General features: G+C 37.5%; 1 long non-coding RNA gene across 1 annotated transcript; it reads left to right on the top strand.

The window, feature by feature from the left end:
• Positions 1–5,071: 5,071 nt before the first annotated feature.
• LOC149122818 (uncharacterized) lies at positions 5,072–11,907 on the top strand. Its single transcript, XR_016219238.1, has 3 exons — positions 5,072–5,132; positions 5,463–5,556; positions 11,598–11,907. It is a non-coding gene; the product is annotated as an uncharacterized LOC149122818 (long non-coding RNA).
• Positions 11,908–18,906: the final 6,999 nt, after the last annotated feature.

Here is an 18,906-nt window from a genome sequence, read left to right as displayed (position 1 = left end):
CAAGCACTGGCGTGTAGAGCCTGCGGCTTGCGCAGCTCGGTCCCGCGGCTTGGCTTCCGTGCAGTGGGCGACCTTGTTCTCCCAGTAGGTCCTCCGATTCACGACCACTCAATCCAGAAGGGTTTCCTCTGCAATATTTTCCTGGTTCTTTTTTCTGAGGCTACCGTAACTCCCCTTTTATTAAACTAAATTTTCCTGGACTATCGGTGCGCACCCTCACTATTCCGCCATCTTGGCTCCCTCCACCTTCTGCATTTTTGATATTAGCCATTCTAACAGGTGTGATGTTCATTGTAGCTTTGATTTTCAATTCTCTGATGGCTGGTGATATTATTTATTGACTATTTGTGTTTCTTCCTTGAAGAACTGCATTCAGTTACTTCACTCATCTTTTAACTGGATTGTTTTGTTGCTGTTCTTGTTATTGAATTTTTTATATTATGGATATTAATCTTTGGATGGGTAAGTAGCTTCCAAATATTTTCTTCCATTCTGTAGGATGTTTTTCATTCTGTTGATTGATTGCCTCCTTGGTTGTGTAGATGTTTCTGTATTTGATATAACCCAATTTGTCTACTTTCCTTGTTGCTCTTAGAGTCATCTCCAAAAAATATTTGTCTATACTAATTACAGATTTTAAGACCATGATGAAGTCAAGGGAATTATTCATGCTTAAAGGGAGTATTTTGAAATTGATGTTCTATTAAGTGGATTACCTTGAAAGTTCATTTTAGAATTTGATGATGAGTGATAAGATATCTCATAATACTTTTCCTCTGTAGATTTTTCTGTATTCTAGTTGGTACTATTTGAATTCATGCCAGTTCTATTTAAATGTAAAACTATTTCACTCTCAATTTATGTATTCTTATGACTTAATTCTTTAACAGCAGCTCCTTTATATTAAGTTCAGATTTGGTACAAATATGGTGAATTTTACCGATTATATTTGAATCAATTTTCTCTCAGGTATTTATGATTTTCTTAATTTAAGCATTTTAGCAAAGAATTTGGTTATTATTTTCATTTCAGGGTCCACCACAAATATAATTGTAACTGTCTGTGGTTACAATAGATTCCCATTTTCAGTTTCATGAGAGCTAGCCAATTTCATGAAAAGCAGTTGTGGGGAGAATAGGCAAGAGGGTTATAGGAGCTGAGATCAGGAAAGAAGGTGGAGATGAGGCCAGCTAGGCCTTGAATGTCATTGAAATTTTAGTGCTGTTCTGAGATAGGAATCTCTTGGAAGGATTTAAGTAGAGGATTGAAAGTGAGAGAATCTCTGATTTTATTTTGGTCTATAATGCAAATGAGGGAAATTGTTCAACACTGTAGAAATTACTAGCTTCAGTTATGAAGTATGTTGTCTGTGGAATATGTATCACTTTTATGCCATCATGAGTCTGAAAAATTGAAGAGAAACAATCACAAGTCTGTTTGTGACCATTTGTATGTAACTTAGAAGTAAATATTAAGACAATTTGATCATAAAATGATTTATAAAATAGTAATATAAATGTGTTCTCAAGAAGTGGTGAACCACCTTCATCAATGGGCTGATAACAAAAAGCACATCCTGTATCAGAGCAGTGACAGGAGGCTGTAAGAAGTTACTGCTTTAAGTCAGCAGATGAAATAAAGTATATAAAGAAGATATTAAGGGAAACCCAAAGACAAGTATATATGAAAATTAGCATGTCAATGAATTCTATACTGGTTAAAGAATGTGCACTAGAATAAAAATCACAGTGAACGTAATTTTTAAAAAAATATTTTATTATAATTAAGACAATTTTGTCAATATGATAACTTCTTACACCATCTTATTCTGCCATTTTTCTTACACTTAAATTCTTTCTAAAGATAGTATTTATATTTGAGAATGTTGCAGATTTTGCACTAGTCCTCCTAAAAGTTGAGAGACTTTATCATCTACATATTGCCATTCAACTTCAAAACTTTTTGCACCAAAATTGACTTATCTTTAAGATCATTTCCCACAAACTCTTTTTTTTTTTTTTTTGACAGGCAGAGTAGACAGAGAGAGAGACAGAGAGAGAAAGGTCTTCCTTTGCCGTTGGTTCACCCTCCAATGGCCGCCGCGGCCAGCGCACTGCGGCTGGCGCACCGCACTGATCCGATGGCAGGAGCCAGGAGCCAGGTGCTTTTCCTGGTCTTTCCTTGGTGCAGGGCCCAAGCACTTGGGCCATCCTCCACTGCACTCCCTGGCCACAGCAGAGAGCTGGCCTGGAAGAGGGGCAACCGGGGCAGAATCCGGCACCCCAACCGGGACTAGAACCCGGTGTGCCGGGCCGCTAGGTGGAGGATTAGCCTAGTGAGCCACGGCGCCGGCCCCCACAAACTCTTAAAGATTTATTGTATTTTACTTGAAAGTCAGAGTTACACAGAGAGAGGAGATGAAAGAGAGGGGGGGGGGAGAGAGAGAGAGGTAGTCTATCCGGTGGTTCACTCCCCAATTGGCTGCAACGGCTGGAGCTGCATTGATCTGAAGCCAGGAGCTATGAACTTCCTCCAAGTCTCCCACATGGGTGCAGGGACCCAAGGACTTGGGCCATCCTCTACTGCTTTCCCAGGCCACAGCAGAGAGCTGCACAGGAAGTGGAGCAGCCGGGTCTGGAACCGGCGCCCATATGGGATACCAGCACTTCAGGCCAGGGCATTAACCCACTGCGCCACAGTGCCGGACCTTCCACAAACTTTTAAAAATGCTGTTTTGAACACTCTTATCTGTATAGTTCATGTAACACCATAGAGCTCACCTATCCAAATAAGTGTAGCTCTGTGTCCTTAGTATATTCCCAGAGTTGGATAACCAGCACCACAATCAATTTTAGAACAGCTTTTAACATCCTGAGAGAAAACCTTCTATAATTCACCCATCCTGCCTTTAGCTCCTATCTCTTCCCTAGTCCTTAGGCAACCAAACATGTACGTTTAGTGTCTCATGATTTGCCTGATGTGGATATTTCATTTAAATAAGGTCATTCCTACAATATGCAGCCCTTTATGACTGATTTCTTTCACTTAACATTTCCAAGGTCAGTTCATGGTATAGAATCTATCAATACTTCTTATTATTTTTCAAATTATATTGTACTGTGCAGAATACAGTTCTTTGTAGGAATTATTCATTCATCAGTTGATAAACATTTCATCAGTTGATAGAACACTGTTTCCATTTTTTGACTATTATTAACGCTATTGCTATGAACATTCATTTCCAAGTTAATGTATGGAATATGCTTTTTACTTCTCTGCCTGTGGACGTCAGCAAAGTGAGTGTCTCTGGCCAGTTTCCCCCACCCCTCCTCCTTTTTCACACTGCTGTTTTAGTTTCTGTTGATCTGTACTCATTGTATTCAGACCCTACTCCAGAGGTCCTTTCACTGATGGGATGTTCTGTGTTCTCATTGATTTTTCTCTTTTCAGTACTTGTCATCTAGTTTATGGAGAATAATGTGGCCTTTAAGTTTATATTGCTTTTACTTATCTGCATAATAGATAATTTGTCTACGGTGACAGTTGTGCTGTAAATTTGCCTAAGTGGACATATGTGATATAAATGTGTAGATTGAAAATGTTACAGTTGGACAGTTAAGTTAAAATTAAGTACTTTATGCCATTCCATCTGTGTTCCTTGAGACACTGACAGGAACATTATGAGTGTATGAATGAATGAATGAATGAATGAAGCTTTTCTTCTAAACACATTTTAGGCAATTAAGTACAATATTCAAATACTTAATCCTATTTCTGGAGAATTGTTCTATAAAATACTAATGCTCTACTCACTGGGAGAATATAAAATCTGAAGTTTGCTTCCCTTTATTACATAGCCAGAGCTGGGACTCATAGCTTTACAGCTCTTTACCAGTGGAAAAGCCATACGTTTTCTTACACACCAAACCATGGAGCATCACTCTATCCTCAGATTGCTTGCTAGAGCAACCTGAGAATGAAGAGTAATTTGGGAAATTTGATTTAGCTATAGAGTCTGGTCTTTTCATTAGTACATTTAGGCCAATTTTTATGGCCATGTAAGATATGTGCTACTCAAATTCGGAGTCCTGTTTGTATTGTATTTCATTATTATTGCCCACTGAGTTTACAGAAAAAAGTAACTTTTAAATTATAAGTTGCATAAAGGATGGGTGGCTAATAAAATTAATGAAAGCTTTATAATGAGCTGGCAATGTATTCTGGGCCTCATGCTCCTAGTTTGCTGCCACTTTGGTATGAAGGATTCAGTACCACTTTATAAGAGATCACTTCTATTGCTACGCTCCCCTTCCCAAATATGTCATTTTATTCAAACATGAATTCAATAATAATAATGCTATTGAAATATTTCCCTGACTATGTGACACATCTTCTTTGAAGTTCTTTACATATACCTTTAATTTAATACCTCCCACTTTCAAGTGAAGTAGACACTATTATTTCCATTGTACAGGTGAAGAACTAACACAGGGCAAATGAATTTGCTGAAGGTCACACAGATAGTGGAGCCAGAATCCAGGCACTCTGGCTTCATTGTTGGTGTGGCCACTGAAAAATTCCATTGAACATTTGTTGTCTATAACATCATGTTAATTTTTATGATCTCTGGGATACCAATGGTCATTTGCACATATGAATATTTAAAATTATAGTTGATTTCATAGTACTTGGATTTCAAAATTATAGCTATTTTCCATAAGGTAATCTTCCATTCCTTTAACTGGCCAATATTGTAAATCTGAGAATTTTTCTGATAGAACATAATCAAAACCAAGTCTACTCCTGTGTCATTTTCTTGAGCAGAAGACTATAAACTTTCTGTAATGGCCCAGACAGTTCTGTTTTAGATTTGAGGTCATAGCATCCCTGTTGGCACAACTCAACTTTGAAGTTATAGCATAAATGTAGTCATGAATAAGATGAAAAGGAAGAGTCATTGCTATGTTCTAATGAAATTTTAGTCATAAATCCAGGTACTTCCCAGATTCATACCAGATACTGGTAAATATCATGTTTTTTTTTTTTTATTCTTTGTTGTAGTTTCAAGAATCAGAAGATGAACAAAAGGCGGTGGTACAAAACACTGAGAAAATTCAAGATCATCTGGAAAAGTACAATTCAAACAACCATTCAAAATAACTCGAGTCTTTCTAAAGCATATATGCTATGTACTATGAGAATTATATCATTTTAAACATAAATACATCTGAGTAAAGCATGGAAAAATTTTAGCATTAAACTATTTTGAAATGCATAGCTTTTGCACATTATCCCTAAATTTTGTGCATTATTGACAAAGCAACATAGAATAATGATATATTTGCCAAGAAATTGACTTCAAATTTCTAGAATTTGCATAATAACACTTTCAGATATTTATTCTGAAATATATTTTCTTAAATTGATCTGTGAGAATCATTAATTTAAAATATGTATTTTAGGCATGATCAGGAAAATCGTGAGTTGAAAGATACAATACTAAAGCAAGCAAGGGAAATTAAAAATCTTCAGGAAATCCTTTTCAGACTAATTTCAGTAAGTCAATCATTCACCTTTTGTCTACTATGTATAAGGCTACTATGGGAATTGATAATAACTATCTCTTGGAGTCCCTGCTAATTGTTAATATATTTTGGCATGCCAAGAAATGACAGCAGCGATGCAATCTAGAATTCTGAATTTTTCATAATCTAAAGCAGTGAGATTTTAAGACTAAATTATTGTGATGTTGTAAGTTATATTTCCTTTTTTTAAAGATTTATTTATTTATTTGCAAGTCAGAGTTACACTGAGAGAGGAGAGGCAAAGTGAGAGGTCTTCCATCCGGTGGTTCACTCCCCAGATGGCCGCAAAGGCTGGAGCTGCGCCAATCTGAAGCCAGGAGCCAGGAGCTTCTTTTGGGTCTTCCACACAGGTGCAAGGGCCCAAGGACTTGGTCCATCTTCTGCTGCTTTCCCAGGCCATAGCAGAGAGCTGGATCAGAAGAGGAGCAGCCGGGTCTTGAACCAGCACCCATATGGAATGCCAGCGCTTCAGGCCAGGGTGTTAACCTGCTGCGCCACAGCACAGCCCCAAGTTATATTTCTTTTATTAAAAGATTTATTTGAAAGGCAGAGATACACACACACACTCACACACACACAGAGTGAGAGGGGGGGAGAGAGAGTGAGCGAGCGAGCGAGCAAGCAAGCTTCATCTGTTGATTCACTCCCCAAAAGAATACAACTAGGGCTGGACCAGGCTGAAGCCTCTAACCAAGAACCAGGAGCTTTATCCAGGTCTCCCACATGGGTGTACGTGCCCAAGCTCTCATGCCATCCTCCTCTGCTTTCCCAGAAGCCTTATCAGGGATCTGGATCATAAGAGGGGTGGATGGGACTCAAACTGGTACCCATAAGGGATCCAGCAGTGTAGGCATCAGCTTAACCCACTATGTGACAACATTAACCTCATAAACTGTATTTCTTAACAAGAATGGATACTAGGCCTTTGAGTGGACTTTTTAACCCCAAGAAATATGTTTTTCTCTTTGTATTTTAAAATGAAAGAAATAGCATGGAATACATAGCAATGACTATTCCTGCAGGGCCTTGTAAAGTTACCTAATGCCCTGAGCACTGCAGATTAAGAAATCAACTTTTTCCCCATTAATCTATATCAGCCTTTATTTTGACTTAGGTCAGTCTCAGAAAAGATGGCTGTGTAGTCTAGGATCCTAATTTATTGATGAATAGTCAATGCTTTACAACTATTTATAACAAAAACAGGATTCCCTTATCCTTCATGTTTTCCTTTAGTAGGGTATAAGGTCACAAGATTGTATGAAGCACTAATATGGAACAATGAAGTAGTTGTTTCTACTAATTAATTGTCTTCAGGCACAATAGCTAGAGTGCAGTTGCATTATGCAGATTCACATGCTTTTTTGGTTTAGAACATTTGTGGTGTTTGATCTCTCTGATGTCTTAGGAAAATTGAAGGATTGTTTTTCTCTAGACCTGTAAGAACTCAGTTCCATACATGTGAAATGAAAGCATATTGGTAAGGGGACTTTTTCTTTTTTAAGATTTTATTTATTTGAAAATCAGAAATAGAGAAAGAGAAGGAGGGAGGGAGGGAGGGAGGGAGGGAGGGAGGGAGAGAGAGAGAGAGAGAGAGAGAGAGAGAGAGAGAGAGAAAGAGAAAGAACTCTTCCATCCACTGGTTTACTTCCCAAATGGGTACAATGGCCAGGGTTGGGCCAGGCCAAACCCAGGAACCAGGAGCTGCTTCGATATCTCCCATGTGGATGTAGGGGTCCAAGTACTTGATCCATCTTCTGCTGCTTACCTAGGTGCATTAGCAGGAAGCTGGATTGGAAGTGAAGGCCCTTGGTCCTGAACCAGCACCTATATGGGATGTCAGTACTGCAGATGGAGGCTTAACCTTCTCTGCCACAGTGCCAGCTCCTATGGGACTTTTTAAAATGCCACAAGACATCCCTTTATAAAATTGTACAGAAATATGTTAAGCAATTAGACATTCAAAAATTGGTTGTAGTACCTAATAGCTGTTGAGCTGCTTCAAAATAAGGAGAGGTTTCCTGTACATTCCTGTATAAATGTTAGAAAATGTCATTGAATTATTAGTTATTTTGAAATCTACCCTATAAATCAAAAGTTTAATAAGAAACAGTTTTCATTCAACTCAGTGGAACGTAAGTTTTCCAGAAAGTTCTCATCCCATGAGTCCCTCTACCAGAGAATACCCAAGTTGAGATATTTCGTTGACACAGCTGTGGAGCAGTGGATCTGAACTGGGATAGAGGCAGAGTCTGGTTGACTCCAATTGACCTACTTGAGTGTACATCTGAACAGAACTTCAGGAGACTCAGAAGCTCAAAAGGTCGTATCTGTGGAAGAGGAAATCATTCAAAAGAAAGTGGAGAAATCTATGACTTGACTTTGTGAAAGCTTTGCATTAAAAAAGAAAATCAAGTGTGTATCCAAGATGACTGAGTAATGAGTAGCCTCACTAATGTCAGTCACAGTAATAGTCACAGTAACTAGAACAAAGGAGCATGTCATTCTCAGGGCAATGAAATTCCTGTGGAGAAGTGGCAGAGCACAGACTCCTTGAGGCAGTTAGGGGAGAGAACAGATACACCACTGTCATCAGTGACTGCCACCGGACATCCCTTGTATCTGTGTGACTGACTTCTGGTTGGGAAACGCTGTCTTGCTGGGATAAGATAGGAAGAAGATGCTGTGGCTCCCACTGTGAGCAGCCCTAGCCATGGGAGAATTTCACAGTCTCCACTGACTTCAAGTCCAGTCCAGGGATCTGACTGGGATCTGAGTGACTAAGTTGCTCTGAAAAGGGCAGGCACATTGCCCCCTTCCATTTGCACAAGGGAAAAGCAGTGTTAGGAGGGAAATCTATAGCATTAAATGTCCATATTTTTTTAAAAGGTCTCAAAATGTGTTCTAAGTATGCATCTTAAAGATTTAGAATATCAAGAACAAACCAGACATTAGCAGGAGGCAATAAATAAGAATCAGAGCAGAAATAAATGAAGTTGAAGCAAAAAACAATATTAACTATTAACAGAACAAAAAGGTATGTTTTTTTGAGTAGATAAATCTTTAGCCAAACTACCAAAATTACAAAAAAAAAAAAAAAAACCTCAAGTAAATAACATTAGAGGTGAAAAAGTAGATGTTAAAGCTGATACTATTGAAATACAAAGGCTCATAAGAAACTGCTTTGGGGCTGGTGTTGTGACACAGCAAGTTAATGTGTGGCCTGCAATGTTGGCACCCCATGAATAGCAGTATCAATCCTAACTGCTCTACTTCCAATCCAGGTTCTTGCTAACGCACTTGGGAAAGCAGTGGAAGGTGGCCCAGTTTAATGGGCCACTGTCACCCGTATGTGAGACTTGGGTAGAGTTCCTGGCTCCTGGCCTCCACCTGGTCCTGGGTTGACTTTGGGGAACCATTTTTGGAGTGAAGCAGCAGATGGAAGATCTCTCCCTCTATGAGTAACTGTATGCTAACAAGTTGGAAAACCTCAAAGAAATGGGTTAATTTCCAGATACAGAAAGCCTAAAGAGATCCATAAGAAGCAATGAAATTGAAAGATTAATCAAAAGTCTGCTATCAAGGAAAAGTTCAAAACCTGATAGATTTACTATTGAATTCTGCAATACATTTAAAGTGAGACTAACTCCAATACTTTTCAAACTATTCCAAAATATTGAACAGGATGTAGTTGCCAAACCCTTTTTGAGATCAGCATCATACTGATTCCAAAACTGAACAGAGACACAACATGAAAAGACTACTACAGACCTATTATCCTTGATGAATATAAATGCAAAAATTCTCGACAACATACTAGCAAAGTGAATCCAACACTCATCAAAAAGATTGTATGTTACAATCAAGTGGAATTTTTCCTAGAAATGAAAGAGTGGTTCAGCATTCATAAGTCAATAAACAAATAATATCAACAGAATGAAGAACAAAAACCATTTAGTCATCACAGCGAAAGCATTTGATAAGATTCAGCATCCTTACATAAAAATGTAAGTTAGCTATAGATGCAACCATACCTAAAAATATTAAAGCTATATATGATAAATCAACTCTCAGTATATCATACTGAATGGGGAGAAGTTGAAAACTTTTCCCATCATATCTGGAACAAGACAAGTTTGAGTACTTTCACTCTTATTCAATATAGTGTTGGAAAAATTAGCAAGAGCAATTAGGAGAAAGAAAGGACATCATAATTAGAAAGGAATAAGTCAAAATATCCATATTTCCAAATGACTTGTACGTGGGAAAACCTAAACAATCCACCAGAAAGCTGTTAGAACTGATCAAACAACTCAGTAAAGTTGAAGATACCAAAATCAAGATACATAAAACTAGCTTTTTCACATGCCAGTAGTAGAACTCACTGAAAGATAAGTCAAGAAAGAAATCCCACTTACAATAACCAACCTCAAATAGTAGGAGTAAATTTAACCAAAATAGTTAATTAACATGAAAATTACAGAATGCTAATGAAAGAAGTTATCAGGGACACAAGAAAATGCAAAGATGGAAGAGTTAACATCATTGAAATGGTTATACTCCAGGCGGTGCTGGCACACCGGGTTCTAGTCCCGGTCAGGGCGCTGGGTTCTGTCCCGGTTTCCCCTCTTCCAGGCCAGCTCTCTGCTGTGGCCCGGGAGTGCAGTGGAGGATGGCCCAAGTGCTTGGGCCCTGCACCCCATGGGAGACCAGGAGAAGCACCTGGCTCCTGCCATCGGATCAGTGCGGTGCGCCGGCCGCAGCGCACCGGCCGCGGCGGCCATTGGAGGGTGAACCAACGGCAAAAGGAAGACCTTTCTCTCTGTCTCTATCACTGTCCACTCTGCCTGTCAAAAAAAAAAAAAAAAAAGAAAGAAAAAGAAAAAGAAAAGGAATGGTTATACTGCCTAAAGCAAGCTACAGATTTGATTTGGGGAATTTTACCAAATCTACATTGGATTTAATTCTGTCATTGGCATTTATGATGTAGTTTGAACATTTTTACAAATAATTTGCTTTTTATTTTTATTTCAAGGATGAGTTCCTATCAATGGGTATAATTTCTCCAGTACAAAGATAATTGTAGCTGTCTGTGGATTGTTAATTTGGCATTGGATTCCTGTTTTCAGGGACATGAAAGCTGGCAGAGTTCATGATTCACAGTTGTGAGAGCAAAGGAGAGAGTTGTAGGTGCTGAGGTCAGGAGGAAGCTAGAAGCAATATTTGCATAGGGCCTAAGAAGCTATTGGAAATTACTTTTTTAAAAAATTAGAAATCTGTTCAAAGGATTTGAGCGAAGAATTAGCTGTGTGAGGAATTCTGATGTTACTAAAAAGAGGAAAATAGTTCAACACTGTAGAATTATACCAGCTCTAGATACAAGATACGCATTGCTCTGTGATACTTCAGTAGGTTGTTAAGTGTTGCAGATTTATCAGGACAGAGATAGAGAACTGAGTGTTGGCTAATACATTACTGATTGTGCAGGGAGATAACACCTTGTGTCTTACCTGATTTCAACAATTAATAAAAATGTGTACAATTGAGGAAAAGAAGGTGAAGTGATATATGTGGTGATATTACCTAAAGCACAGATGCTGCTTGTCATTTGATATGGTGATTCCTTGGTAATCTCATTGCTAAATTGAAAATGCAAGTTAATAAAGCGTGTAACATACTGCACTTCCTCAATATGCTAGCTTAGTGGCACGTTACACTCTAGAGTGTTCTTCATTTGTCCTTGTGTTTGTGTGGTTGACGGGGAGCTACAAATCACTACTGCTGGCTAGCATCCTGAGAGAAAATAGTGTGGCATATTGCTAGCTCAGGAAAAGGTCAGAATTCAAAGTATGTGTCCTATGGGAATGTTTATCACTTAATTGCCTTCCTAAAGTTGAAAAATTGTAAGTGAAGCCATCACAAAAATCAGACCAGTTGTATGTATCTTTGAATGAAATATAACCATTATTTAACAATAAAGTGACTTATAACATGGTAACATGCATATCTTATCAGGTAGATATGAAACACCTGCAGCAGCAACAGGATTACATTGAGAAAAGGCAATGTAAATCAGAGGCATCGCTGAGAGATATGGCACAGTTTTACCTTAAGTTAAACAGCAAGATGCAGGATATAATGAACAAGTTAGATGAAATCGTCAGAAAAGTATGTATGATATCTAGCATGTCAATAAGAATTCTAGAGCTTAGAGTTTCCAAATACAAATATCATAAGACCCTGCTTTATTTGAATATGAAAATCTTGGCACAATTTTATCATTATGCACTTACTTCTTAAACTCTGATATCCACTATTTATTGTTATATTCTTTATTAAAATAATACTCACTGTTAAAAACTTGAGGAATATATATCATTTTTCACAGAAAATGCACATTTTTCTCAATATTTTCAGTGATATCAATTGTCATGATAAAACAAGGCAGATTGAATCAGAGGATAAAATTTAACAGAATTCTCAAAAAATACATTTCTTGTTTCACTTATGTGAATGGATACAAAACCTATGTTGATTGATCCTGTGTATTTCAGAATAAATTTTCAAAATACTTTATACTATGCTGAAATGCACATTTTAAAATATTTTACAGTCTAATTGAAAACCCTGTTTCTCATTCACATATATGTTATTTATACACATTGTAAGTGTGTATAATATATGTTATCTATACACATAATAAATGTCCGTCTTTATGCATGGAATATTCATATCATGTGTAGTCTGTACTTACAAAATTTAAAATTAAGAAAATTATTAATATCCTGTCTTTGGAGTTTTAAAAACTGATTTATTGTGATATAGTGGTGCTTCACAAACTTCTGGGGATATGTGCAGCATGTATAAGGTATGAATTGAATTCACACATTTTACCTTGAAACTGACATCTCTTAAGCCTACTTTTTGCACAAATGTTTTTATGACTGCTCATCTATTTCACCTATGTAGACTTCAACCATTCAGATTAATAAAATTCAATATCCATAATAGGTTCCCAAAGTGGGATATCCATCACCATAATCAGTTTTCAAATTTTTCAGTCACCATAAAGTAAAACTCTGTGTCACTTATGCACCACTCCTTCAGTCCTTTTTTCTTCCTTTTTCCTACAAAAGGGAAGTGTTTTTTCTCCAGATTTGCCTGCTATGAACGTTTCATATACATAGAGTCCTACAGTATGTGGCCCTTTATGACTGGCTTTTTTCACTTAGTATACTAATTTCAGGATCCATCCATGGCATAACATTTATCAGTACTTCTTTTTAGTATTAAATAACATTTTATTATCTAACAGAGTATAGGTCTGCTGTACAAATTATCTGCTCATCAATGCATGGACATGTAGAATGTTCCCACTGCATGCTGCCATGGACATTCATTTCCAAGTTATTGTATGGACACATTCAATCATTTCATTGGATTTAATCCAACTTGGAGTTAATTGGGCCTGTTTTCTCATTTCTCCACCATTCTTCATGCTGTCCTGTCTTTGTTTCTGTTCACCTAAAGATATTTATTCAGACCCAGCCCCAAATTTCCCTTTTGTCAATAAGCTTTTCCTTCTGTCACATTTTGACCTTACACTTTTCAATATTTGTCATCTAGTTTTTATGGAACAGCATAGACCTTACTTTTAAACTGCTTTTATTTTTATTCATGGGAAATAATCTTGTCTGAATATAAATTTTCCTCAGGGATTTTATCTGACATGGATGCCACCTATCTTTATGTAGATTGAAAATATTTTAGCTTATCAATTGTTAGACTAAAAGTATAAACAATTTATATCATTTCAGAAATTTATTCTTTTTGAATATGTATTTATTTGAAAGGAAAATTCAGATAGAGGGAGAAGCTGAAAGAAAAAGAGATTTCCTCCATCTGTTGTTCTAATCACCAACTTTCCACATTTGTTGGGGCTGGCCAGGTCAAAGCAAGGAGCATGGAACTCTATGCAGGTCTCTATGTGGGTGGCATAGACCTAAACACTTGGGCCATCCTCTGCTGTTTTCCCTGTCAATTAGCAGTGAGCTGGGTCAGAAGAGGACCAGCAAGGGCTGGAATGCCAGCATCACAGAGGCAGCTTAGCCCACTGTGCCACAGTGCTGACCTGCTGAATTTTCTTCTTTGAGGCATTGACATAAGCATTATGAATAAAGCTTTAAGGTGAAGCTTTTAAAGTTTTTAAAGTTGTCCTTTAAGCAACAAATTATAAAATCAAAACACTTGATTGCTGTAGAGGAGAACTTATCTATCAAAAACTCAGTCTATACTCAGTAAGAAAAAAAAACTTAACTATTTTCTTTCATGAACTAGCCAGAACTGGGATTTATTGTTTTATAGCTCTTTTTTCTGCTGGCTACAGATTCACTAATAGGCCCAAGTGTATACTGTTAGGCTATCTACAGAGTACTTGTAAGGCAGCATAAGAATGAATTGATTTTGGAAACTTCATTTAGCCACTGATTCCAATATTTTCAGGTCTGTGCTTTGAGTCTGTGTCTTACGGTCTACTAGGTATGTGCTACTCAATCTAGGAATCCTGTTTCCATTATCATTACCCAGGAAGTAGTGCAGAGAGTAAGTGATCAGTAAATTATAAGATGAAAAAACACTGGTGGCTAATGAAATCATTGACAGTTCTATGCAGTACTGGGGAAGTAGTCTGGCCGCCTTCTTCCCCATTGGGAAAATAGTAGAAGATGGCCCAAGTGCTTTTAAATTGTGAAAGCAAGGGTTAAGTGTAATTTGTATAAAAGACCACTTTCATTTTCATGCCACCTTTTTGAAATGTCAAAAATTTTTCAAAATACGAAATGAGTAAGAACAATTCTTGACCAGATCATATTATTTTAGTTATTGGACCGAGTGATGTCTGTTGGCAAGTCAGCTTTGCAGTTACAGCATGAATGTTGCCATGAACAATATGCAAATGAAGAAGTGTTGTGATTTCCAATAAAATTTTAATGGCAAACCAGGTAGTGAGCAGTTTGTACCAGGTGCTGGTAATTTTTTTTAATCCTTTGTTTCAGTTCCAAGTATCAGAAAATCTACACCAAGCAGTGGTAGAAAATGTAAAGAAGACACAAGATTATCTTGAACACTACATTTCAAGGTACTATGCAAACTAGCTTGAGTCATAAAGCACAGTAGCCATGGACAACAAGAAACAGGCCATACTTTTCAAATTTTAAGAATTTACACAATATTGCCTTCTGATGCTTAGTCAGAAATTATGTGTATGCTTAGATTGATGGGTGAAAATATTTTCCATGTACATTGTAGGCTTCAATCTGAAATTTTGGAAATGAAAGATATCGTCAAACTGCATGCTGGCAGTATTGAAGAGCTGCAGAAAAATCTGATAAGACCAAGTTCAGTAAGTCAGTCTCTTAATCTCTGTCACACTGAGAAGGTGTTTCTGTATCTTTGCTAGGAGATTGGGAAAATATTTTGCCTAATAAGACAAGTCTCATTGATAAGTATGTTTTCTGTATTTATACAGATACTATTTGCTACTACCAATGCAAATCTGCTAACCCTTATAGAAGGAATGGACTGAACTCATAAAATTGTTTAAGTAGTCAGATTGATTACATTTTAAAATTCTAATTGTGTTACATTAGAAAACAATATTTTGTTTACAGTGGATCTTTTATATCCTTTGATCATTTGATGGACATTTCCATGATTTCTACCTTTGGTCTACTGTGAGTAGTGTTGCGATGGTCATGGTTGTAGAAATGTCACATGGAGTCCCTAGTAATATTTACGGTACCTTTTGAAGTGTGAATAAAGTCAAGTGATGACATGGTATGGAATTCTGAATCTCTGGTTAAAATCTAAACTCTTCATTGGGATTTAATAATAAATTTATTTGAGAGTGTAAGTTGTATTCCTTATCCAGAATGGATACATGCTTTTTCACCACAAGGAATGTTACATCTTTGGGTTCTTAAAAGCAAATAGGTGTCATTGGTTATCTAGAAATGACTACTCTGGCGTTAAGGCCTTACAGAGTTTCATAATGCTCTGAACGCTGCAGGTTCAGAAACAAACTTTTACCTGTTAGTCTACGTTCATCAGCCTTTATAAGGACTTAGTTCAGTCTCTTAAAAGATAGATGTGTAATCCAGGATTCCAACTGATGGATAGTGAATACATATAAAAATTTATCAAGTAAAACAGGATTACCCTGTCTTTCATGTCCTTCTTCATAAAAATTACTCTCACAAGATTACATGTAAACACTTATATGGAAGAATGAGATTTTACCAATTAGTTTCTTTAAGTGACAATAGAGTGCTGTTGCATTCTGCAGGTATTTATATCTACAGAACAAGAACATTTGTGTTGACCATTTTTATGAAGTAGGAAACATTGAAACATTCTTTTACTCTAGACTTCCAGTAAATTAGTTCAAACTATGTCCATGACAGGGTGTTGATGGATTTTTGTGGATAAGAATGCCAGATGTCCCTTTACCTTAATTGTCATACTGAAATATGAGAAGGAATTCAACATTCAAAACTTTGTTGCAGTGCCAAATAGCTATGGAGTTTGTTAAAGATGAAGGATTTCTTATAAATTCTTGGAGGAATTAGTTAGGAATATGTCATAGAATTATTTGTCAGTTGGAAATCTTGGTATCAAATGTTTAATAAGAGTTGGTTCTACCCACTCAATCAGTAGCCACTAAAGTTTTCCAGAATGCTCTCATTAAATGATTTTTCTAACCAGAGAATTAGGACTGTGTTACTTCGACTCTTTGTATTTCTAAAAGGACATATTGAGAAATGACTACTCCAGCACTGTCTTACACAGTGACAGAGCATTCTAAGCACTGCTGGTTCAGAAACAGACTTTTCTCTGGTAGTCTGTGTTCATCAATCTGTATAAAAACTTAGTTCAGTTTCACAAAATATTGAAATATGATCCATGGATTCCAATTTATAGGTGGATAATGAATACTGTATAACTATGTACAAGAGAAACAGGGTTATCATTCATGTCTTTATGTCATAAAAATTGTGATCACAAGACTGCATGTAAACACTGATAACTGAGCAATGAGGTCACTGATTTTACTAATTAGTTTCCTTAAGTGACGATGAATAGATGGCAGTTAAATTATACAGATCCTGTTATCTGGAGATGAAGAACACTTATATTGACTGCTCATGTTCACAAATTAGGAAACACTGAAAGATTATTTTTTCTAGATCTATAAAAATTAGTTCAAAATAGATGACATGACAGTATGTTGATAATGGGTCTTTTGTAGATAAGAATGCGAAGAGATGTCTACTTTATTACCATACAAAAATATGTTAAGGAGTTCAACATTCAAAGTTAGATGCAGTACCCAATAAGTTGAGTTTGTTCAAATAATGAAAAAATTATTCTAAATTCTTGGAAAAATTAGTAATTTATCATGGAAAAAAAGAAATATTATCATTTTAAAATTTATTCCAGGAATCAACTGTTTAATAAGTTTCTTACCCACTCAATCAGTGACCCCTAAAGTTTTCCAGAATGTTCTCATTTCATGTATTCTCTACCAGAGAGTTAGGATATTATTTCATGGACACCATTTTGTAGTAAAAAGTATGAATTGGGAACTATTCATAGCTCTGCATGACTCCAATTGATATAGTTGAATGTACATCTGACAGAACTTCAGAAGACTGCCTTAGGATCATAGCTGTATGCAAGAGAGAAGTATTCAAAAGAAAGCAGAGACAGACTATAATCTGAAAGTTTTGCAGTAGAAAAGAAAAGCAAAATGTTTATGCTGGCCAAATTCATAACACTGAGAGTGGTCCCAAATCAGAAAATAACACTATCCTCAAAGACATGCACATAAGAATCAGCATACAATATAGAGGATTAGCTGTCTACAATAGTGATCCACATTAAAGAAGTATTTATGAGCATGTATAAGAATAGGGAGGGAGCACACTGATAGTCTGGGAAAAGATAGTTTAATAAAAGTGGAGATACTGTAGTTTCATGGAAGAGTTAGGGAAAAAACTGCAAAGGAAACTCTTCCGGAACTAGTGGGACACGGTGGACCTATGTGGAGGGCACGGGCACCCACGGCTCGGGACCCCAGCCACTGAGTCTCGGCAACAGCGCTGGAAAGGGAGGTGAGGCAAAACCTCAGTAGCCAGAGACATTGGCGGGAAAGCAGCAGGAAGAGCCTAGAGGGAATGAGGCTTGAAGCCCCATGGGGGAAAGTTCACCAGGCTAACTAGAGGAGAGAAAAAAATAAATAAAAGGGACTGGTATGGACATGATTCTTTCTCTCCACTCACCTTACAAAGGTGAGCAAGTCAAAGAGCAGGTGCCATTTTGGATATACATAAAAGCTGCGCCACCTCAGGGCTGCGCCCGCCCTCAGCCAGGCAAAAAACTTGACTCTGGTGGGGAGAAATAACAGGAAGTTAAGACCTAGTGAATGTGTGGAGCTTATGTACTGGCACTGTGAAAAAAAAACTGAGGGTGTGTGAGAAAACAGAATGCCTGAGATGTGAGTACTCAGTGGGAGATGCCACAAACTCAGTAACCTTGGCAACCCGGTGGGAGATTGCAAGGGAATCTGAGCTTACACTGAGGACTGCACAGATCCTTTGTGTGGTCCTTGGGACAGAGCAGATGAATATTATACCCACAAGGGCTAGTGCTCACTGATTGCCTTCAAGAATAGCTCAGCTGTGCATAATTACTTCCCTTCTGAATGAGAGAGAGAGAGAGAGAGAGAGAGAGAGAAGATTTACCACGCCAAACCTGGGTGTGTCCACCTTTGGCATACCCTTAAACCTTAAGAACTGAACAGAGCTCTCTGGCCACACCCATCACAAACCTCTAAAGATCCACCAAAATCAGACAGTCCACTTAATCTAGAGTCATAGTATAATGAGAAAAGCCACCACAGGGATGGGAGAGGGAGCAGGAGATGGGATGGTTGCAGGTGGAAGGGTGATTATGGGGCGGGGGGAAGCCGCTATAATCTGTAATTTCTTTTACACTGCCATAAATGTTGAATAGTGATACATGTATTGTTGTGCCTGAGCGAGTGCTGACAGAGGAGCGCCACACACTGAAAAAGTTTTTAAAGTCCTTTATTGCCAGCGGCCGAGAGTGGGTTCATGCCCCAGAGAACTCTCAACCCCGAGGCCCAAAGCTACAGGGTTTATAAAGGCAAAAACCGCAAAATCAGGAGGGGGAATACATGGTTGCTAAGATCAAAAGAGAGTACGTAGTTACTGGGGTCAAGATAACCTAAGACCTAAGTGAAATT

Source organism: Oryctolagus cuniculus, chromosome 13 (assembly GCF_051225735.1).
Source record: "Oryctolagus cuniculus isolate XC-2025 breed Fujian yellow rabbit chromosome 13, ASM5122573v1, whole genome shotgun sequence".
Classification (NCBI taxonomy): domain Eukaryota; kingdom Metazoa; phylum Chordata; class Mammalia; order Lagomorpha; family Leporidae; genus Oryctolagus; species Oryctolagus cuniculus.
The sequence above is the reverse complement of the archived record's forward strand: the minus strand, read 5'-3'. Positions and strand labels throughout refer to the sequence as shown.